Below are 23,215 nucleotides of genomic sequence, written 5' to 3'. Positions count from 1 at the left end.
CCACACACACACACACAGGGAAGTTAGAGGAGCCACTGGAATTCATGGGATTGCTGCAGACAAACAGGTTCCGGTGTTAAAAATTGAAGAACACTTTCCTAAGAATAAACCCTGCTGAATAGATCAAAGTTGAATTCTGAGTAGACCTGTTTAGGATCGCTCTGAAAATTGCACTTCGCTGCTGTAAAAACAGAAATAGAAATTCAGCATTATAATCTTTTCCCAAAGGATTTTATCTGCATCCACTCTTATAAAAATAAGCAAATTTAACTACAACTCAAACCTATTATTGTTGTTGTTGCTGCTTCTGTTGCTGGCAGTGGTTAAATTGGAGCCACAATTTGGAAAGGGCCATACTAGAATTTCTTCTCTGTTCTGTAAATTTGTACCCGAAGAGTGGCTGTCTTAATTTATAATAGCCAAGATGCTATTTTATTTCACAACCAATGCTCAAATGGGATGTGTGTGTGTGTGTGTTTCATTGGTCTGATTTGCAATTTGCTCTTTGTGTTAGATCACAAAAGAGTCCTTAGATAATTTCATTACAAACATGTTTGACTTGGAGGCTTCTTCCAGTTGTAGAATTATGTCCCTTTGCATGGTTCCTAACTGCCCATTCAACAGGATGCAGATGCTGGATTCCCCAGCTGCTGCTGAGGTTTACAAATTGGACACAGCAAGCAGCAAAATCCAGCACAATTGGCTTGAAATCCATTGCTCCCTCCCACTGAGAGGCAGATCAGGGAGGCAGCAGGGTTCATCTTCAATTTATCCACAGAGAGAAGCAAAGGAGCTGATCCTGTCTAAAGAGTTGGGTAAATAAGGAAGCCCTCCCTCCAATGGGAAGTTCCCTGTGTTTACTCTTGCATTTTAATGTCTGGAAGCTATACTTGATGAAAGTGACCCAAGGAAGACACAAAAAGTAGCACCAAACATACAATATTTCAGAAAGGCCAGCATCATTCCTGTTTGGATTTTGGATTCAGTTCTCCAGATCTGATCTGAAGCAGTTCTGGCATCTTGGAGTGTTCCTACTATCCTTTGCAGTCCACTCCCCATCAGCTTGCTGATTTGGACACCCAATTTGAATGTGAAACTGGCCAGAGGCAAAGCACTCATTTGCATAGTTTCTTGATAGCCCTGGGTTTCCTGAATTGGAGTTAATTAATTTTTATATAATTTTAAAATTTGTTAAACATTTATTGGGTCAAATAAAAAGCCTCTTGATGCGGGAGGAGAGTGCAAAAGTTGGCTTGAAACTCAAGATCAAGAAAACGTAGATCGTGGCATCCGGCCCTCTCAATTCCTGGCAAATAGATGGGGAAGAAATGGAAGTAGTGACAGATTTTATTTTCCTGGGCTCCAAAATCACTGCAGATGGGGACTGCAGCAAAGAAATTAAAAGACGCTTGCTCCTGGGGAAGAAAAGCTGAGATATCACCCTGTCAACAAAAGTGCGTCTAGTCAAGGCTATGGTCTTCCCAGTTGCAAAGTATGGCTGTGAAATTTGGACCATAAGGAAGGCCGAATGTCAAAGAATTGAGGCTTTTGAACTCTGGTGCTGGAGAAGACTCTTGCGAGTCCCTTGGACTGCAAAGCGAACAAACCGGTCAGTCCTAGAAGAGATCAGCCCTGACTGCTCCTTAGAAGGCCAGATCCTGAAGATGAAACTCAAATACTTTGGCCACCTCATGAAAAGGAAGGACTCCCTGGAGAAGAGCCTAATGCTGGGAGCGATTGAGGGCAAAAGAAGAAGGGGACGACAGAGAATGAGGTGGCTGGAGGAAGTCACTGAAACAGTTGGCGTGAGCTTAAATGGACTCCAGAGAATGGTAGAGGACAGGAAGGCCTGGAGGATCATTGTCCATGGGGTCGCGATGGGTTGGACACGACTTTGCAACTAACAACAGCAATGACCATATTTGGTAATGTTGACCTGCCCTCCCCAAATGGACAATGATGGGCCTGGAGGGGGTGGGTAGGGGAGGGGCCCCAGGGGGGCATGTACATAGCTATGCTTCCCAACCATATTTTGTATGATCACGCCATTTCCTGGGGGTTCTCGAAGCCTGAAGAATGTTTCAGGGGTTTCTTAATGGTAAAACAGTTGAGAAAGGCTGGTCTATACAGTTGTCACCTTGCTAAAATTTGCATGAGTCAGCCAATATGCAGGAAGTGTTAGCCTGCAGGTGATTCAACTGCCCTAGACAGGAATTCCAGGCATGCTGGCACTCTTGTTATCTGTGGGCCAGCACATATGGACATTTGAAAAATGAAGTGGCCACATGGTTTTATTTTTACTGTCTATTGTATTGTACTGTGCTTTTAACGGGCAGCTTTATAGGGTATTTTAAAGTACATATTGTAACTCGCCACGAGCTTCATGGGACTGGCAGGTAAGAAATCAAATAGATAGATAGATAGATAGATAGATAGATAGATAGATAGATAGATAGATAGATAGATAGATAGATAGATAGATAGATAGATAGATAGATAGATAGATAGATAGATAGATAGATAGATAGATAGATAGATAGATAGATGGCACAACTTTATGGATAAATGCTTTGCCTGTAGCAAAAGACCATTGTTAAATGTTTCCTGATCCCTGCACTCCACCTTTGCTTTTTTCAACAAGATTTACTGGCCACTCCAATTTTGTTGTTGTTCTTTAAATCCACTTGCATGTGCCTCACTTTTATCCCTCCCATCCTTGGCGTGGTTTACATGATCCTTACTTTGTTTGATTCTCACAGCAACCCCCTGAGGTGTGTGTGTGTGGGGGGGGGGAGAGTGAGTGACTATGGCAATGAGTGACTATGGCAGTTCCACAGAAAATAATTAGTGTGAAAGAAGTCATGATCTCTTCTATTTGGATTTTGATGCTTCAATCATAATCTAGAAAGTGTGGTAGAAATTGAGGTGAATCTGGCCAGACATTTATGTTCTTGTACATAATGGAATAATGCCAAACTTGTTCAGAGAATTTACCAGAATATGAGCATTCATCTGAAATAGTTCCAAGAATGTTAGAATCATAGAATCACACAGTTAGAAGGGACATCATGGGTCACCTAGTCCAACCTCCTGCACTATGCACTATGCAGGACACTCACATCCCAATCGCTCATCCGTTGTAACCTACCACCCCTTTGCCTTCACAGAGTCAGCCTCTCCGTCAGATGGCTATCTAGCCTCTGTCTAAAAATGTCCAAAGATGGAGAACCCATCACCTCCCAAGGAAGCCTGTTCCACTGAGAAAACACTCTGTCAGAAAATTCTTCCGGATGTTTAGATGGAATTTCTTTTGAATTGATTCCATCCCATTCGTTCTGGTGTGTCCCTCTGGGGCAAGAGAGAAAAATTCTGCTCCATCCTCAATATGGCAGTCTTTTAAATACTTGAAGATGGTTATCAGATCCCCTCTCAGTCGTCACCTCTCTAGGCTAAACAGACCAAGCTCCCCCAACATTTCTTCATACATCTTCATCTCCAAACCCCTCACCATCTTTGTTACCCTCCTCTGGACATGTTCCAGTTTGTCAAGATCCCTCTTCAATTGGGGTGCCCAAAACTGAACACAAGTGAGGCCGAAGCAGAGCAGAGTAAAGCGGTACCATCACCTCCTGTGATCTGGATACGATACTCCATTTGATACAGCCCAAAATCCCATTTTCCTTTTTAACCAGAGTCACACTGCTGACTCATGTTCAATGTATGGTCTACTAAGACTCCTAGATCCTTTTTGCACGTTCTTTGGCCAAGACAACTCCCCCATCGTATATTGGTTTATTTGGTTTTTCCTACCTAAATGCAGAACTTCACATTTGTCCCTATTGAACTTCATTTTGTTCAGTTTCACCCACTTCTTGAGACTATCAAGATCATTCTGTATCCTGTTGCTACCTTCAGTTGTGTTTGCTACCCCTCCCAGTTTAGTATCGTCAGCAAATTTAATAAATATCTCCTCTAATCCCTCATCCTCATCATTTAATAAATATCTCCTCTAATCCCTCATCCTCATTATTTGGATGAACAGAGAACTTGAAGAGGAACTAAGAAAGAAAAGGAAAATGTTCAGGAAATGGAGGGAAGGATGGAGCTCTAAAGAAGAGTACCTACAGGTTACTAGGCACTGTAGATCAATCATCAGAAAGGCCAAAGCTGAGAGTGAGCTAAGATAGGCCAGGGAAGCCAATTGTAACAAGAAAAGATTTTTCAGTTATGTGAGGAGCAAACGTAAAGTAAAGGAGGCAATAGGCCCACTGTTGGGTGCGGACGGACAAACTCTAACGGAAGATGCAGAGAAAGCAGAAAGGCTTAGTGCCTATTTTACATCTGTTTTTTCCCACAGGTCAAAGTGTTTAGGCACATCTACAGATGGCCATAGCCAAAGGACAGTGTCTGGGTGGCAGGTTAACATAGATAGAGAGGTTGTCGAGAGGCATTTAGCTGCACTGGATGAGTTCAAATCCCCTGGTCCGGATGAAATGCACCCGAGAGTGCTCAAAGAACTTTCCAGAGAACTTGCACAGCCCTTGTCCATCATCTTCGGAACCTCTTTGAGGACTGGAGATGTCCCGGAGGACTGGAAGAGAGCAAATGTTATTCCGATCTTCAAAAAAGGGAGGAAGGATGACCCGGGAAACTACAGACCAGTGAGTCTGACCTCTGTTGTGGGGAAGATAATGGAGCAGATATTAAAGGGAGCGATCTGCAAACATCTGGAGGACAATTTGGTGATCCAAGGAAGTCAGCATGGATTTGTCTCCAACAGGTCTTGCCAGACCAACCTGGTTTCCTTTTATGACCAAGTAACAGGTTTGCTGGATCGGGGAAATTCGGTTGATGTCATTTACTTGGATTTTAGTAAAGCTTTTGACAAGGTTCCCCATGATGTTCTGATGGATAAATTGAAGGACTGCAATCTGGATTTTTAGATAGTCAGGTGGATAGGGAATTGGTTAGAGAACCGCATTCAAAGAGTTGTTGTCAATGGTGTTTCATCAGACTGGAGAGAGGTAAGCAGCGGGGTACCTCAGGGCTCGGTGCTTGGCCCGGTACTTTTTAACATATTTATTAATGATCTAGATGAGGGGGTGGAGGGACTACTCATCAAGTTTGCAGATGACACCAAATTGGGAGGACTGGCAAATACTCCGGAAGATAGAGACAGAGTTCAACGATATCTGAACACAATGGAAAAATGGGCAAATGAGAACAAGATGCAATTTAATAAAGATAAGTGTAAAATTCTGCATCTGGGTCAGAAAAATGAAAAGCATGCCTACTGGATGGGGGATATGCTTCTAGTTAACACTGTGTGTGAACGAGACCTTGGGGTACTTGTGGATTGTAAACTAAACATGAGCAGGCAGTGTGATGCAGCGGTAAAAAAGGCAAATGCCATTTTGGGCTGTATCAACGGGGGCATCACATCAAAATCACAAGATGTCATAGTCCCATTGTATACGGCACTGGTCAGACCACACTTGGAGTACTGTGTGCAGTTCTGGAGGCCTCACTTCAAGAAGGACGTCGATAAAATTGAAAGGGTACAGAGGAGAGCGACGAAGATGATCTGGGGCCAAGGGACCAAGCCCTATGAAGATAGGTTGAGGGACTTGGGAATGTTCAGCATGGAGAAAAGGAGGTTGAGAGGGGACATGATAGCCCTCTTTAAGTATTTGAAAGGTTGTCACTTGGAGGAGAGCAGGATGCTGTTTCTGTTGGCTGCAGAGGAGAGGACACGCAGTAATGGGTTTAAACTTCAAGTACAACGATATAGGCTAGATATCAGGAAAAAAATTTTCACAGTCAGAGTAATTCAGCAGTGGAATAGGCTGCCTAAGGAGGTGGTGAGCTCCCCCTCACTGGCAGTCTTCAAGCAAAGGTTGGATACACACTTTTCTTGGATGCTTTAGGATGCTTCCTGCGTTGAACAGGGGGTTGGACTAGATGGCCTGTATGGCCCCTTCCAACTCTATGATTCTATGATTCTATGATCTATAAATTTGTTGAACAACACAGGCCCCAGGACAAATCCCTGGGATACTCCACTTGTCACTCTTTTCCAAGAAGATGCTGAACCATTAACAAGTACCCTCTGGGTACGATTTGTCAACAAGTGATTGATCCACCTGACAGAACTAGGATCCATACCGCATTTTACCAACTTGTGAACAAGAATATCATGTGGAACCTTATCAGAAGCTTTACTGAAATCCAAATAAACTATGTACACAGCATTCCCCTGATCCAGCAAGGTAGTCACTTTCTCGAAAAAAGAGATAAGGTTGGTCTGATATGACTTGTTCACGCTGAGTCTTAGAAATCACAGTTCTCAGTTCCAGTTGCTCAAAGATCAAGTGTTTGATTATTTGTTCCAAAATTTTGCCAGCTACAGATATCAAGCTGACGGGTCGATAATTACCTGGAGCCTCCCTTTTCCCTTTCTTGAAGATGGAGACAACATTGGCCCACCTCCAATAGTCTGGCACCGCACCTGTTTTCCAAGAAGTGTCAAAAATAATGGACAGAGGTTCAAAGATGACATCTGCAAGTTCTTTTAGTGCCCTTGGATGCAGTTCATCTGGCCCAGAAGACTTTGTTTCATTTAAGGAAACTAGGTATTTGTGAACTACTCCAACAGTGATCCTAGGCCACCATTCCCGTCCCCTGTGTTGTGTTATGTTTTTGCCACATTTATCACTATTTCCCTCACAAGAGAAGACTGAGGAGAAATAGGAGTTAAGCAGTTCAGCCCTCTCTTCATCATCTGTTATAATTTCATTTTCTTGTCCCCTCAATGGTCCTGTGGTGCCCCTATTATTTTTCTTGCTTGAAATATAACTAAAGAAGCTTTTTTGTTATGCTTAGCATTTCTTGCTACCCTAAGCTCATATTGACCTTTAGCTTTTCTAACACACACCCTACAATTATTGGTAATTTGTTTATACTCATCCTTGGTAATAAGGCCTTAAATGACTCTTTTTTATTCCTCAAATCTTTTGACAGATGTTTATGGAGCCAACTTCGCTTCCTTAGGCTCCTTCCATCTTTTCTTCTCATGGGAATTGTTTATGATTGAGCCTTCAGTATTTCACTTTTAAGAAACTCCCAACCCTCTTGGACTCTCATCTCTTTAAGTCTTTTTGACCATGGGACTCTATGCAACATACCTTTAAGTCTGTGAAAATCAGCTTTCCTGAAGTCCACTCTATATGTTCGACTACATAAAGGTTTTCTCTTTCCCACAATTGAAAATTCCAAAAGCATATGGTCACTGTTACTGAGTGTGCCCACTACTTCCACCTCATCTACCAATTCTTCCCTATTGATGAGAATCAAGTCTAAAATAGCAGAGCCCTGGTTCCCCTCTCTATTTTCTGGGAAATGAAGCTGTTGGCAAGAAAAGTTAAGAATTTAATGAAGTTTGCATTTTTAACAGAGTTGGTCTTCCAACAGATATCTGGGTAATTGAAGTCACCCATGACCACTTACGCTGGATCATGGAGAAAGCTAGGGAGTTCCAGAAGAACATCTACTGATTCATTGACTATGCTAAAACCTTTGATTGTGTGGAGCACAACAAATTGTCGCAAGTTCTTAAAGAGATGGGAATACCAGAGCATCTTATTAGTCTCTTAAGAAACTTATATGCAGGTCAAGAAGCAACAGTGAGAACTGAACATGGAATCCTATTTAACTTGTATGCGGAGCACATCATGAGAAAGGAGGGATCAGAGGAGTCACAAATTGGGATCAAGATTGCAGGGAGAAATATCAACAACCTCAGATATGCACATGATACCACTCTAATGGCAGAAAGTGAACAGGAACTAAAGAGCCTTTTGATGCAGGTGAAGGAGGAGAGTGCAAAAGTTGGCTTGAAACTCAACATCAAGAAAACAAAGATCATGGCATCTTAAATGGCAACTTAAATGGACTCCGGGGAATGGTAGAGGACAGGAAGGCCTGGAGGATCATTGTCCATGAGGTTGCGATGGGTCGGACACGACTTCGCACCTAACAACAACAACAACAACAATGACCACTTCCCCCCCCCCCGTCGTCAGCACGGTGGGAGAAGGCGCCCACCGATGTTGCCTCCCCGCAATGGCCAGGGTCCCCGGGGGTAGGAAAGGAGCAGGGACGGCGCATCTTCGATGCAGCTTCCCTGCTCCTTTCTGAAGATGGAGGAGTGGCAGGGCTGAAGGACTTACCCTGTGGGCTGCCAGCGCAATCTGCGAGGTGAGTCCCCAGCCGGCCAGGTGAGGCCTGGCCAAGCCTGGTAAGGCCGAGCCAAACCGCCAATGGGAAGCCTCGCTTTGCATGGCTCCTTATTGGCGGCTTGGCCCTGGATGGATACTCGGAGGGCCCAATCAGGAGCCGCTTTATCCCGGACAGGGCCCACCTAACTCCTCCCAAACAGCCCTTACCCTTTTATTTAATCCACTCCGCAAGAGCGGTTTAAAGATAACATCTTCCACAATATCTGCTGATCTGGAAGACTCTGCTGAAGTGGTGCCCCGTCTTCATATCTACTCAAATTGTGGCATTCAGGACCTCTATTCTTTTGCCACTCAGCATTTCAATCTGCCTAAAATATTCTGACATGTTGTATATTGCATAAAATATCCCTTGCTCCCCTCTCCACTTCTCAGTTTTTAATAACTGCATAAATACAAATTCCAATTGTTTATTTTACCATGTTCCCCAAAAAGTACCAAATATCGCTATTTTGTAAAAATACCTATTTTGTAAAAATGAATGTCATTGTGATAGTTGATGCACAACATCAGTTGGTGGTAGAAACAAAATTATAATAGTTACTGAATTCAAACAAACATTTAAAATTCCTCATGAATATAAGTGAAGGCAGGGAAAGGCATTGTCAGACGCACAGGAAACTCACAACAAAACTTATTCAAAAGAAAAATAGTTTTATTGATTAGCGCTATACGCATTGGACTGAAAGTCAAATCTGACTCGAAGCCAGATTTGCCTCAGCTTATCAATACATTTCTCCCGCCCAAAACTTGACAGTTCCCAAGGAGGGGGGTTAGTGAGGAAAGACATATGTGAAACAACAACAGGATTCCAAACTCCCATCCTTGAGAGAATTGACAACAACCCTGTGTGCCCATAACAAGATAAGGTTAGAATAACATCACTATTCTATTTTATTGCTACAAACTACAAGGCCGGGGCTAGCAGGCGCCAGGTTCAATTAAGCAGTATAACTGACATGGAGGAACTCAGGCTAATTTATGACAGAGATTCTACAATCCTGACATCCCTCCGCATTAAAACTAACTTCACTCCTCCATCTAGCCGGCATCTACCGGGCGAGGACAATCAGGAAATGCTCGATGGAAAGCCCGGAGAAGGCGGGGTGCCTTCACATTCCCTGCCTCCACCCACTCTTTGTCCCCCGAGGGGAAATCTTTCCAATCGACCAGATATTGAAGGCGACCCTTGTGCAAACGAGAGTCTAAAATTTGGTTGACTTCATAGTGGGTGTCTTTGTCGATGTAAATTGGCACAGGCTGGTCTGGAGGAGGGTGCCACTCGTCTGGGACCGGAGCTCTCCGCAGCAGGCTGGAATGAAAAACCGGATGCACATTCCTATAAGTCTTTGGTAAAGCTAGCTCAACAGTCACAGTATTAATCAGTTTTATCACTTTAAATGGCCCCACGTATTTAGGGCCAAGTTTCTTTGATTTCTGCTGGCACCTCAGGTTCTTAGTGGACAAATAGGCCAGGTCTCCCACTTTCCAGTCAGGTGCAGGTACCCTTTTCTTATCCGCTTGAGCTTTATAGGCTTGTTTTGCCTCCTTGAGGCTAGCTACAATTTCTGGCCAACCTGTACTGATGGTGGTTGCCCATTTATTTATGTCAGGAGCCTCAGTGGAGTTGAGCTCCCAGGTGGGGGCTGTTGCTAAATCAGTCCCATACACTACTTTGAAAGGTGATACCCCAGTTGAGGCGTGAACCCCATTGTTGTAGGCAAATTCAGCCATCGGTAATAAAGAGACCCAATTGTCCTGCTGGTGATTGATGAAACAACGTAAGTACTGTTCCAGGATTTGGTTTACCCTTTCGGTCTGGCCATTTGATTCAGGGTGATAGCCCGAAGTGAGGGCTTGCTCCACACCCAAAAGTCTCAGGAGTTCCCTCCAAAACTTAGAAACGAACTGGGGGCCCCGATCCGTCAGGACACGTGTCGGGATCCCGTGCAGCCGTACCACGTGTTCAATGAAAAGAGAAGCCAATTTTGGTGCTGAAGGCACTCCCGTGCAGGGAATGAAGTGAGCCTGTTTGGAAAAAGCATCCACTACCACCCATATAACGGTGTTCCCATGGCTGGGAGGGAGGTCCGTAATAAAGTCCATAGTGACATCTGTCCATGGACGAGAGGGGGTGGGCTGTGGTTGCAATAGCCCCTTTTTCTTGCCTCCAACCGGTTTTGAGGCAATACAAATAGGGCATCCCTGCACATATTTCTCCACATCTTTGCGCAGGGACGGCCACCAATATTGTCTCCTGACTAGGTGCAGAGTTTTCACAAAACCAAAGTGTCCAGCAGTTTTTGCGTCGTGGCAAAGTTTCAAAACTTTTCCCCTGGCTGCAACAGGAACAAAGAGTCTCTCGCCCTTAAAAAAGAGCCCCCCCTTTTCAGTCAGATCAGGGCGGAGGGAGCCAAACTCCGGATCTTGTGACATCTCCTTCTGGACCCAGCCCCCTGGGATGGGCGTATCAGTCTTTACGTGGCTGCGCGTCACGGCGGCCATCCCTAGTTGGGCGGGGGTGAAAACGGTGTCCACCAATGGGTCTCGTTTGCTGTTGTACTGGGGCAGGCGTGATAATGCATCTGCCAAAAAGTTCATTTTACCCGGCAGATGCTTTAGGGAGAAGTTGAAACGGGCGAAAAACTCTGCCCATCTCATTTGCTTGGCGGAAAGCGATCGGGGCTGCTTAAGTGCCTGAAGGTTTTTATGATCCGTCCAGACTACAAATGGGATCGCGGATCCTTCTAGCCAATGCCTCCAGGTGGAAAGGGCCAATTTTACTGCAGCCGCCTCTTTTTCCCAAATTGCCCAATTTCGCTCTGCCCCCGAGAATTTCTTTGACAGATAGGCCAACGGGTGTAACTTTCCGTCCTCCCCCTCTTGGAGGATCACGGCCCCCATTGCTACGTCCGAGGAGTCTACTTGTACAGTAAATTGCTTAGAAGGGTCAGCATGGGCCAGTACTGGTTCGGACGTAAACAACAACTTTAGTTTGTCGAATGCGTTTTGACATGGGGGAGTCCACAAAAGGGGCGTCCCCGGGCGGCTCGCCGTTTTTCCCCCTTGTTTGGTTTTTAACAAGTCAGTGAGGGGCAACGCCACTTTGGCAAAATTGGGGATGAAAGTCCTGTAAAAATTAGCGAACCCTAGGAAGCTTTGCAGTTGCCTCCTGGTGCGGGGAGGTTCCCAAGCCAGCAAGTCACGCACCTTGCCAGGGTCCATCTCAATCCCCGCTTGGGAGACACGGAACCCCAGAAACTCCACCGCATCGCGGTGGAACTCACATTTAGACAGTTTAGCAAACAATTGGTGCTTCCGCAAGCGGTTGAGCACTTCGCGTACCAGATCAGCATGACTCTCAACATTCTCAGAATACACAAGAATATCATCAATGTAAACCAACACCCCTTGGTACAATAAATCATGCATAATTTCATTAATCATATTCATGAACACGCCCGGAGCGCCGGCGAGGCCGAACGGCATTACGGTGTACTCAAATTGCCCCAGGGGGGTGTTAAAAGCCGTTAGATATTCGTGCCCCTTCTTGATCCGAACTCGGTAATAGGCTTCCCTCAAATCCAATTTCGTAAAAATTCGTGCCTTCCCCAAGTGGCCCAACAAGTCTTTTATCAGGGGGAGCGGGTAGGCATTGCAGGTGGAGACCGCATTCAACCCACGGTAGTCAGTACACAAACGTAGCGAACCGTCCTTCTTTTTTACAAAAAGGACCGGGGCCGCCAATGAAGATGTGGCCGGTCTAATAAAACCCCTCGCCAAGTTCTTATCCAAAAATTCCCTAAGCTCCGCCATTTCCCGGGGGCTCATGGAATAAAGTTTGGCTTTGGGGAGTGGTTCCCCTTTCTTTAATTCAATGGCACAGTCAGTTTTACGGTGGGGGGGCAGTTGGTTGCACTCTACCTCCGCGAACACATCAGCAAAGTCTCGATACTCAGGAGGGAGCGCTGCCCCCCCCGATCCCAAAGCGGCCACAACCCCCGTCAGTGGGGAATCCCGCGGTCGAGCGTGCTGCTCGCAGGCGGGAGAGGTAAAGTCCACAGTCCCTTCTTTCCACTTCACTAGGGGGTCATGTTCCTTCAGCCAATCCAACCCTAACACACAAGGGAAGGCAGAATGAGGGGCTACCAAAGGCTGGATTTGCTCCCAATGTTTTTTTATGTCCAAGTCCATTGGGCGCGTTTTCGCCGTGGCCTCCCCTCCGGGAGCACATTTCCCATCCAATTGGGTGATGGGCAAGGGTTCCCTCAGCGGCACCTTTCCCACCCCCAAAGTCTCGGTCAGTGCCGGGCTCACTAGGGATTGGGTGCATCCTGAGTCCACGATACACCGGACTCCCACTGTTTTCCCCGACTTGGGGTTGGAGAGCTTGGCAGGTAGGAGTAGTAAGGGGGAATCACTCACCACGCGTTTGCCCCTGTTGGCGGCCTGCTGGCGGGGCGCCTTTACAGCAGACCGTCCTCGTTTCCCGACTGCTCCTCGGCCTGATCCTCGTCCTCCAGCCCGCTTCCCTCCTCCGAGTCGTCCACTGCTGGCACGGCAGCCACTGGCACCAGGAGAGACTTGGCACTTTTCTTGGGAGTGGTTTTCTTGGCGGGCTGGGCTTTCGGTGGGGCGCTGCTCACGGCCCTCGGGGTCGCTGTTGCTTTTGTGGGGCAATTTGCGAGAAAGTGCCCCGCTTGGCCACAACCCAAGCACAGCCCTTTTTCCATGCGCCGGGTGCGCTCAGACGGCTCCAACTTGGCTCGGGGCTTGGTTTTCGCCGGGGTGGAAGTTTTCGCCACGGTTTTGCCTGCCAGGACTTGTACCATCGAAGCTCGCTCCAATCGATTTTCCATCTCCCCAGCCAATTGGACCCACCCTTCGACTGTAAGCGGGTCTTCCAGGAGGAGGCATTTGTCTGCCAGAGTAGGATTGAGGCCCCCCACAAACGACAGCACGCGTTGGGGCTCCGTCCAGTCCGGCACCGAGGAAGCCAGCTCTTTAAACTCCCTGGCGTACTCGACCACTGACAACTTCCCTTGCCGGTGAGCCCTGAGTTTCTTCTCCGCGGTCTCTCGCTCGAACGGTTCCACGTACATCTGGCGCAGGGCTCTCATAAAATGGTTGTAGTCACGAATGGCTTGGGGGTGATAGCGGTACAAGTCCACAAACCACTTGGCTGCTTTGCCTTCTAGGGCTTGGCCCACGAAACGCACTTTCTCAGCGTCGTCCTGGAAAGTGAACCCCATTTCCATCATGTAGGCCTGGAGGTGCACCAGAAACGTAGGAAAATCGGAGGGGTCTCCGGAAAACTTAGCCTTGAATTTATAGGTGCTCCGCATCTCCACACCCCGGAGGTGGGCTGGTAGGCGCCCCGGGCCCCAATCCGCCGGTGCCGGGGCCGGTACTGGGGGTCTTGCACCGCGGCCGATGCCTCGTCCTCTCCCCGCCGCCACTCTTGCTCGTTCCGCCGCCCGGGCTGCCTCCGCTGCTCGCGCTGCCGCTCGCGCCGCTTCGCGCGCCGCTGCTGCCGCCGCCGCCTCGGCTCCCGCAACGTCCGCCGCCGCCGCCGCTGCTGCCGCCGCCGCTGCGTCCTCGCCTCCGTCCGCGCCGTCTCCTCCGGCTCCATCGCCGCCCGCGCCGCCTTCGTCCTCTCGCTCCTCGCCCTCGCCTTCTTGTTCTCGTTGCGCTCTCGCTCGAGCCTCTGCCTCCGCCTCGATTTCCAGCTGCGCCCTGGCCCTGGCCAACGCCTCAGCATCCGCTGCCGCTTGCGTGTCCGCCATGCCGTGCTCCCGCAGTGCAAGCCCACCACTCACTCGTCGCAGGCTGGTATCGTGCGCACCACCACCAAGCACTTCCTTCAGCAGGCGTTGCGTTCGGCGCTTCTCCTCCGGATCCAACCGACCCGAAAGATCCTGCAGCCAGTTAGTCACCCTGTCCAGCTTGTACTGCAAGTCCTGTGTCTCACCCACAGGCTCCAGCGCGTAGCTAGGCAGTCCCAGGTGCTCCGGCCACCTCTCATCCCCAGTAGGGCGGTCGTATTTAGACAATCGCCTGCGCTGGGTGACGTGTCGTTCCAAAAATTCCTCGGGCCCCGGGGTTGTCCCCGAGATTGCCCGCATCATGCCCGAGCTGTGCGGGCCGGCACTCGCGCCGTCGCCCTGGGAGAGGTCCCAATCCAGGCCCTCTCCCTGCTCAGAAAAAGTATGTCCCTCGCCCTGCATTTTGCAGGTGAAAGGAGTTGTGAGATTTGACTTGATGTCAGACGCACAGGAAACTCACAACAAAACTTATTCAAAAGAAAAATAGTTTTATTGATTAGCACTATACGCATTGGACTGAAAGTCAAATCTGACTCGAAGCCAGATTTGCCTCAGCTTATCAATACATTTCTCCCGCCCAAAACTTGACAGTTCCCAAGGAGGGGGGTTAGTGAGGAAAGACATATGTGAAACAACAACAGGATTCCAAACTCCCATCCTTGAGAGAATTGACAACAACCCTGTGTGCCCATAACAAGATAAGGTTAGAATAACATCACTATTCTATTTTATTGCTACAAACTACAAGGCCGGGGCTAGCAGGCGCCAGGTTCAATTAAGCAGTATAACTGACATGGAGGAACTCAGGCTAATTTATGACAGAGATTCTACAATCCTGACAGGCATAAAGGCATAAGGAAATTGGCAATGCCTTCCTGGGTGTACTTATATTCTTATAAGTGTATAATGCCTGTGAACGTCAATGGACTTAGAAGGGTGCAACTCTGCTTAGAGGCAGTTTGGTGTAGTGGTTAGGAGTGCGGACTTCTAATCTGGCATGCCAGGTTCGATTCTGCACTCCTCCACATGCAACCAGCTGGGTGACCTTGGGCTCGCCACGGCACTGATAAAATTGTTCTCACCGAGCAGTGATATCAGGGCTCTCTCAGCCTCACCCACCCCACAGGGTGTCTGGTGGGGAGAGGAATGGGAAGGCGACTGTAAGCCGCTTTGAGCCTCATTCAGGTAGGGAAAAGCGGCATATAAGAACCAACTCTTCTTCTTCTTCTTAGGACTCCACTGTGGGTAATTTTTCAGCACTGCAGCCCTATCCATACCACCCTATATGTCCCTACCCCTTTTTATCAGGAGACCCTGCTTAACTGCATAAACCAGTAAAACCAGATGGCCATGTAGATGTTTTAGTCCTAGACAGTTTCCAAAGCTGCTAAAAACAGCACGATGGCTGCCTTAATGTTCTGTGGAATCGTAAGTATTTTACACTGAATTCTTACTATTCAGGTGCATATCTGAATGTGCTCCCAGTTTGTTGTATGGTTTGTGAATGCTGTTAAAATCAGATTCCTCCCCATCCCCTGGGAGGAAATTCACATTGACCCAGTGGGGAAGCTCAACAGTTGGCTTCCTCCACTGTTTCCTGCCTCAAATGATGACATATACGAATCAATTCAGCCGAATCACGGGCAGCCGTTTGCTGCCGCCGGCTCTGGCTGCTCTCTGTTTTTTTCTGTGGTTTTTCCCACCGAAAAAGGTGGCAGGGGGAGAGGGGGAATGAGTGGTGGGAAGCGAGAGGGAGAAGGAAGCATCCTTCCCCCACCTGAGAAGAGGCCTGTCTTGGGTCGACCTTTCACTACTCCGACCTTTGGCTAGAGTCGTGCATCTGAAAGGGTCTCTTTATTGAGGCGGCTGCTGGGGCGCCCCCTTCTAAGATGCGTCAGGCAGGGATGATTGCTGGCACTTCTGCGTGGCCTGCTGATCAGGCAGCCCCTCATGTCTCTCCTTTTGCTAGTGAGGCATGGGGGAGTCAGGTGAAGTTGCCTGATCTTTCCCTCGGGGTGAGCCTTGGGGACATGAGTGGCTTGACCTTCATGATCCAGCAGGCTTGAGTTGGAGGGGGACAGGAGCAGATGGAATAGGTGGTGCAAGATGTAAAGATGGAGGTGGCACCCCCTGCCCCACCATCTTGACCCCTTCCCCATCCCTCACCTCCTTCTTTCCCCACCTCAGGAAACAGTGTATCCAGCCTGACCTCCTCACAGGAGGCAGCTCAGGGGACTTCCGAGGCTGCAAGCCAGCCTGCGGTGTCCAGAGGCTCCACAGTCTGGAATTACTTCCAGATACTAGAGGGCACACATTTTGCAGAGTGCCAGCTCTGCAGGCAGAGGGTTAGTCGTGGAAGACAGGAGCGTCACTTCACAACTAGCGGCCTCATGAACCAATTGAAGAGGCACCACCAGGCTGTCCTGCTTCAAGGGGAAAGACAGGCTGGCAGTGGACTGCCTGTGCTGGCACAACCTACCAGCACGAGGTTTGAGAGTCTCCCCGGGACCTCCACCTCCAGAGCTCTCCCTAAGAGTTCTGCTCTGGGGGCGGATGGAGTTAGAAGGAGGCAAGTGACCATGGTGGAAATGCTTGCCCAGGCTGGCAGCAGCATGCCAAAAGAGGGTGTTGAGGCAGGGTGTAGGGCTATGAACCATGACCTGGCTGTGCTCATGGCTGTGGGAGGGTACCCATTTCGTCTGGCCGACTACTAGTACTTCCGCCGACTATCTCGTTGCATATCCACCTGGTACAAGCCTCCTAGTTGTACCACAATTAGCAGGACAGTATTGCCCTCTCTTTACAGGGCAGCCAGGTGCCATGTGGAGGTAGTCCTGAGCTTCTTGGAACATAGACGTTGGACATATGGACGTCATATCATGTGCAGGATGTGTACATCTCGCTGACTGCGCATTGGTGGGATGTTCGGGATGTGCTGGGTGGGGTCGAGCCTATTAGGCAGGGTGAGGGATGCCCAACAGGCTATTGCCATGCCTTGCTGCACATCGAGCCCTTTGATGTGTGGCATATGGCAGACAACATTCAGGGCACCATCCGTATAATGGTAGATGGGTGGGTAGGTAGTGGGACGGGGCTCACCAAGGGCTTCTTGGTGACTGATGGTGCCCTAAACATGACAAAGGTAGTCAAGAGCATGGGCCTGAAACACATCTCCTGTGCGGCCTATCTTCTCCACCTCATGGTGAAGGATGCCCTTGGAATTGATTCCAAGGGAACTGGTTCATCCGCCAAAGCCATTGACTTCAGGCATCTCATCGAGAAGTGCCAGAAGATCGTGGCGCATTCCTCTCACAGCTCGTACGACGTCTCACGGCTGGGGAGAAAGCAGGTCCTGATGGGCGTCACGCAGCACTGCCTTATAAGATACGTACGCCCGCGCTGGAACTCCACCCGTGCCATGCTTGAGTGCTTGGTGGAGCAAAGGAGAGCCTTAGATGCCCTTGTCCAGGAGACAAAGATGTTTGTGCCTGGGGAGTGGGTCACCCACCGAGAGTGGGAGATTATTTCTCAGACTGTTGAAGTTCTTCGTCCCTTCAAGACTATCACAGAGATGTTCTCGTTTGACACGGCAAGTTTGGGTATGGTCTTGCCCATGGTCCACAAGGTCCTTGTAGGTTAATTGCCATTTCCTAGTTAATTAACCTGCTGAAATTATTTTTCCCCACTATTAAAGTCTATGGGGAATCATCACCTTTGGGCGCCCCTTTGATGGGGCCCCTTGGTCCAATCTTCTTGAAACTTGCAGAGGAGCTCAGGGAGAGTCTTCCCTGAGTCCCCTGCAAGTTTCAGGAAGATTGCACCAGGGGGTCCTGCTCCCAAAGAGGGTCCCACAATTCCCTCTTTGGGAGCCTCTAGGATTGGACCCGTTGGTCCAATCTTCTTGGAACTTACAGAGGAGTCAGGGAAGACCCTCCCTGACCTCCCCAAGAAGTTCAAGCGGTTCCCCCAGCCCCTGGGAAAGGCAGGGGAAGGATTTCCAATGCAAGTCAATAGTCCCATTGACTTGCATTGGCTCAGAATCGATTCAGACTGATTCGGATCGATTCAGATGAACCTGAATCGGTCTGAATTGGCCTAATCCAAATCCGAATTGGTCCAAATCTGGTTCATCCGAACACGAATCGAATCGGGGGCCCCTTGCACAGCCCTATTCTCAAAAGAGCGGTTTCTCAGTGGAACAGGCTTCTTTGGGAGATTATGGTTTCTCCATCTTTGGAAATTTTTAAACAAAAGCTGGACAGCCATCTGATGGTGGGGCTGATTCTGTGAAGAATCAAGTGGGCAAATTACAGTGCATGAGTGATAAGGTGGTGAATGTCCTGGATAGTGCAGGGGATTGGACTAGATGACCTAGGAAGTCCCTTCCAACTCTATGATTCTTTGGTTCACTGTGTGATGTATGAGAGAGACAGGAGGTGAGTATTATTCCTCTCCCACTGGATCACCCACACCTAGGTACAAATAGAACTGCCCTTCCCAGAACTTTCAATGCCATTGGGCTAGCAGGGACTTGAACCTGAGGACTAACTGGGCTTGGGATCTATTTTTTTAAGGCAGTCCCTTATACTCAAAAGTGAAATTCCTTGGTTTCTAAAGAGTTTTATTCTTCTGCATGACTAATTTAAGATAGAAGCATAAATATGCTGAAAGTATTTTACAGAGGGGACAGTATAGCAATTTTGGTTAGAGAAAAATATGTATTTAAAAATTGCTAGATAGAGTTATACTCTGAGGCTCATTGGCCCTCTTCATAATCTTAGGAATGAGGCTCAGGGAGGAATGGATGGACAGCTCTGTTTCTCAGATTACAGCAGGAAGCCCCGTCTCTGTCTTTGGACTAGTGGCCCACTATCCCTTTCCCACCATGAACCTGTTTACCAAAAATCAGAGGGTTTCTGGCCATACTCTCCAGTTTAGTATTAGAACAATTTGGCTCTGGATACTTGATAAAGAGCCTCTTGTGGCGCAGAGTGGTAAGGCAGCCGTCTGAAAGCTTTGCCCATGAGGCTGGGAGTTCAATCCCAGCAGCCGGCTCCAGGTTGACTCAGCCTTCCATCCTTCCGAGGTCGGTAAAATGAGTACCCAGCTTGCTGGGGGGTAAACGGTAATGACTGGGGAAGGCACTGGCAAACCACCCCGTGTTGAGTCTGCCATGAAAACGCTAGAGGGCGTCACCCCAAGGGTCAGACATGACTCGGTGCTTGCACAGGGGATACCTTTACCTTTACCTTACTTGATAGGCTGGAGTAGCATCAGGGAAAAGGTGATAGCTCAGTGGATGCTCCACTGCTTGCTATGAGCTTTCCCATCACCCTAAAATTGTAAACCTGCCCCTTCATGGCAGATGGGGATCTGATTATTCATTGCAGAATATAAAGTTCCATTAATTTTAGCATCAGAGCAACTCATGTTCCTAAACAGTTCAGATCAATAAGATCTCCTTCTCCTAAAACAGTTTTTGCTGACATGGCCTAAACTATGTGGTGTGCACTACATAGAGCAGTTAAAGGGCCCATCTATCACAGTTTGCCTTCCCAGGGGCATCCTCTATGAAGGCTTCTGGGAGAGGTCATCTGGAAATTTGGGCTGAGCTGCTACCAATGGATGACACTCAAACCACTTCTGCACATGGGGCAAAATTGCATGATGTCTTCAGCCTGCAAATGTGTGATAATAAATTCAGCCATTTCTCCCCTCCATACTCTGCTGCGGCATCTCACCTTTCTCCTTTCTCATTGGCGGTGAAAAAGACACCAGCGAGAGCAACACACTCTTAGTTATGTGTGGTAATGCATATGCAATACAAAGGTGGGGGAGAAACAGAGCAGAAGGGATGGGGGTTTGACAGCTTGGACGATGAGACAGCCATGGCGATGGAGTTTACTTAGGATGACTGGAGATAAAGATGGCGGTTGAACTACTGCAGGGCAGAGAGGGTGGGGCAGTGCTCACGAGATTGTAGCATGTTTCCCCCTCCATACGTTTTATTGCTGTTTGTTTACCACTTGGTCACCTGTTGCTCAGTTGATACAGGGACCCATTATGCACGGCTGCTGCAACGGCGGGTGGGGGTCGGATGGAAGATGTGGAGTAGGAAGGTGCCATGTATGAACAGCGTGGTGGCAATGCTCGGAGCAGCCAGGGGTGACAGCCAAAGAGACGCCAAAACGGAGCAAACAGGATGGGAGTGCAGCGTGGGGCTTCCTGGACCCGGCCCATCAATCAGGCCACTGTGCCAGAAGCGCCCGGCAGCGGGGCTGTCAAGGGCGTGCGCATGTGCAGATGACACATATGCCGGTTGCGTTTGGTCCATCCAGGCCGCTGGCAACGGAAAGGGGGAGAGCCAGCTGATGCAGAGGGCAAGGGAAGGTACAGCAGCCCCCAGCAATCGAGGGGCCGGACCCCAGGATGAAGCACAGAGTGGCCACGGTGGCAGTAGCACAGCTAGGCGCAGCCATCGGCATACTAGTCAGCAATGTCCGGGCCCTCATGGAGGAAGCCAGAGGCCAGTCTCACAGCAGTCCAGTACCTGAAGAGGCGAAGATGGCTTCGTAGGCAACACTGAGCCGCAGCAACCTGTGTCAAGAGGGGGACGTGGCAGTGGGCCTCCCTAGTGTGGAGGTGGGAAGTCAGCCGGCAGTGGCACAGTTTATCCACAGTGCACTTCCTAAGCGGTGGGTGGACCTTACGTCAGAGCAAGGACTGGAGGGATAACTATGTGATAGCCATCTGGAGCAACGATTGCTGGATAGACAACTTCTGTATGAGGTGTAACACATTCCAGGAGCTGGTGAAAGCTCTCCAGCGCAGGCTGGAGAGACGGGACACCAACATGAGAACCCCCATCCCTGTGGAGAGGAGAGTCACCATTGTTCTGTGGTACTTGGCCACGAAGGACACGTACCGGGACATCAGTTCGGGGTCGGTGTCGAAACGGCAGGGGAGATCATCCATGAGATGTGCCTTGCAATGGAGGCAGAGCTGTACTGCAAGGTCATTTGCCTGCCTGACAGGGTCCAATTGTGGAAGCAATTGGCAGAAAAGTGGAGGGGTACACAAACCCCACCTCACCTTTCTACCCAGGAAGTCCTAGGGAACTCTTGGGGCCATTTCCAATCCTTTAGGGAGTTTATCTCCCCGGATTACAGGCTGTCAGCCTTTCGGGTCAAGAGGATGACCGCCATATTTTATCTTGGACTTGTTGTAAATAACCTTCTAAGCCTGAAACGACCAGCTGATCCTGCATTCTTCCCAGATCATCCCTTACCAGACTGACAGGAGCCGGAGTCTGCGAAAGTAAAGAATGTGAGTTCTCTGCTTGCTTTCCCACCAGACCTCCTCCCCCTCCTTAACCAATTTACAAGGGAATACTTTCTTCGAACGGGAGGCAAGCCAGATAAATACATTCATTAAACAAACAAAGAAAGAGCTTAAAGAAAAGAGAGACTTTAAAGATTTGTTGGAGAGAATTCAGTGGGGGACGCTGACTTAACACGGAGATCGACAAACTGATAATTCTGGATCGCCCAAACTCCCACGAGACCTCACAAGACTTTCTGTTTATAATCTGTGACTGCTTAGAACTATGGAAAAATTAACTAAGGCACAGCTTTTTCATTGTTATGCAAAGGGAACTCAGAGATACTGAAAGCAGTCAACAAGGTGGAAAAGGAAATCCAAAAGACTAAGAAAGAGCTCTTAGACAGAACCAACAGTTTGAAAAAAACAGCTGATGAAAACACAACTCAGCCAACAATACATCAAACGAGAATTCAATGTCTGGAAGTTAATCAACAGGAGTGGGAGAGAGCTAGGAATGAAAAAATCAAAAGCACCTTGGAAGAATTTGGGAAAACAGATTTAAGGAATGAAAGCACCGAAAGCCTGGAAGTCTATTTAGAGCAGGAAGTGATTCGGATCGAGAAAATAAACAGAGTCTACTCAAAGGCGACTGCACTCTGGAAGCAATCAAGAGAGATCCCTGTGCGACCTGATATCCCCGTGCGACCTGACAAAAAGAAAGAAACACAAATACTTCAAGACCTGCCAGCAGATACATCATGGAAAAGAACACAATTTCACCTCTTGCGACCACCTGAAGAATGTGATGAACAGTGGAGCATTTACTTGGTCTCTCATAGGAAAGGCAGCAGTAACCTTTAGGTTAAGGCCGATATACTATGGGAACTGACTATATATTATTTGGGAAAATAATAGATTGTACCCTTATAAGTATTAATTACTTGGCTATTTTTTTTCTTCTTTCTTTTTTCTCTCTTCTTTAAGATAATAACAGACTATACCTTTATATGTAACAATAATTATTTGCTCAGCTGGTTGTTTCTTTTTCTCTTTCTTGTAAGCGTTTATATATAACAAAAATAAAAAATATTATTCCCAACAGGGAGGCACCTAGGCCACCGCTGCCACTGCCAGTGTGGCGGCCCACCCTCCCCCAATCCCACTTACCTGCAGACCCCTGCCCGTCGGCCGCTGTCCGAGGTGGCCTCCAGCGACGGTGGGCTTCCCTCCCACCTGTCCCCCCACGCAGCACCTGGAGGCAAGACACCATTACATGGTCACAGAAATGGGACAGCTCCTCCTGAGGGGCCCGTCCTGTCTCATCCCCCAGCCAGCCCAGGCGTCCAGGACATGGGGGCGCAGTTGGCACCTGTGGTGTTACCCGGACCCCGGACCCACCCCCGGTCTCATTGCTGCCCTTGGGGGATTGCTGCAGGTTGTACCTCTGGTGCTCTGCATTCCATCAGACTCTGGCTTCCTCTCCGCACCCTGGCCACTGTCCTCCATGGGCAACACTGGCACTGTGGAGGGACCTGGTGGGGGAAACGGAGTGCGGTCGGCGTCCATGGCATGGCTGGCCCCCCTGGACCCATCGCCCCTGGGCCCGTCCCACCAGGAGCATTACATGGCTGTGGCTCCTGCAGCCTGGAGGGTCCCTGTCCTGGTGCCGGGCCCCCGGCCTCATGGGCAGCTGTAGCCAGTCACCAGCCCTGCTCCGGCTTGTCAGCGTCCAGCGTCCCGGCCTGCTGGGGCACCCGCTGCAATTTAAGACTC

The 23,215-nt window shown here is 48.8% G+C and overlaps 1 long non-coding RNA gene across 1 annotated transcript; it reads right to left on the bottom strand.

Moving 5' to 3' along the window:
• Nucleotides 1–21,802: 21,802 nt before the first annotated feature.
• On the bottom strand, nucleotides 21,803–22,916 carry LOC143831159 (uncharacterized). Its single transcript, XR_013228753.1, has 3 exons — nucleotides 22,885–22,916; nucleotides 22,610–22,694; nucleotides 21,803–22,148 (listed from the first exon to the last, which is right to left on the bottom strand). It is a non-coding gene; the product is annotated as an uncharacterized LOC143831159 (long non-coding RNA).
• Between the last annotated feature and the right edge of the window lie 299 nt (nucleotides 22,917–23,215).

This window comes from Paroedura picta, chromosome 3 (assembly GCF_049243985.1).
Source record: "Paroedura picta isolate Pp20150507F chromosome 3, Ppicta_v3.0, whole genome shotgun sequence".
NCBI lineage: Eukaryota > Metazoa > Chordata > Lepidosauria > Squamata > Gekkonidae > Paroedura > Paroedura picta.
This window is presented reverse-complemented; position numbering and strand designations above follow the sequence as displayed.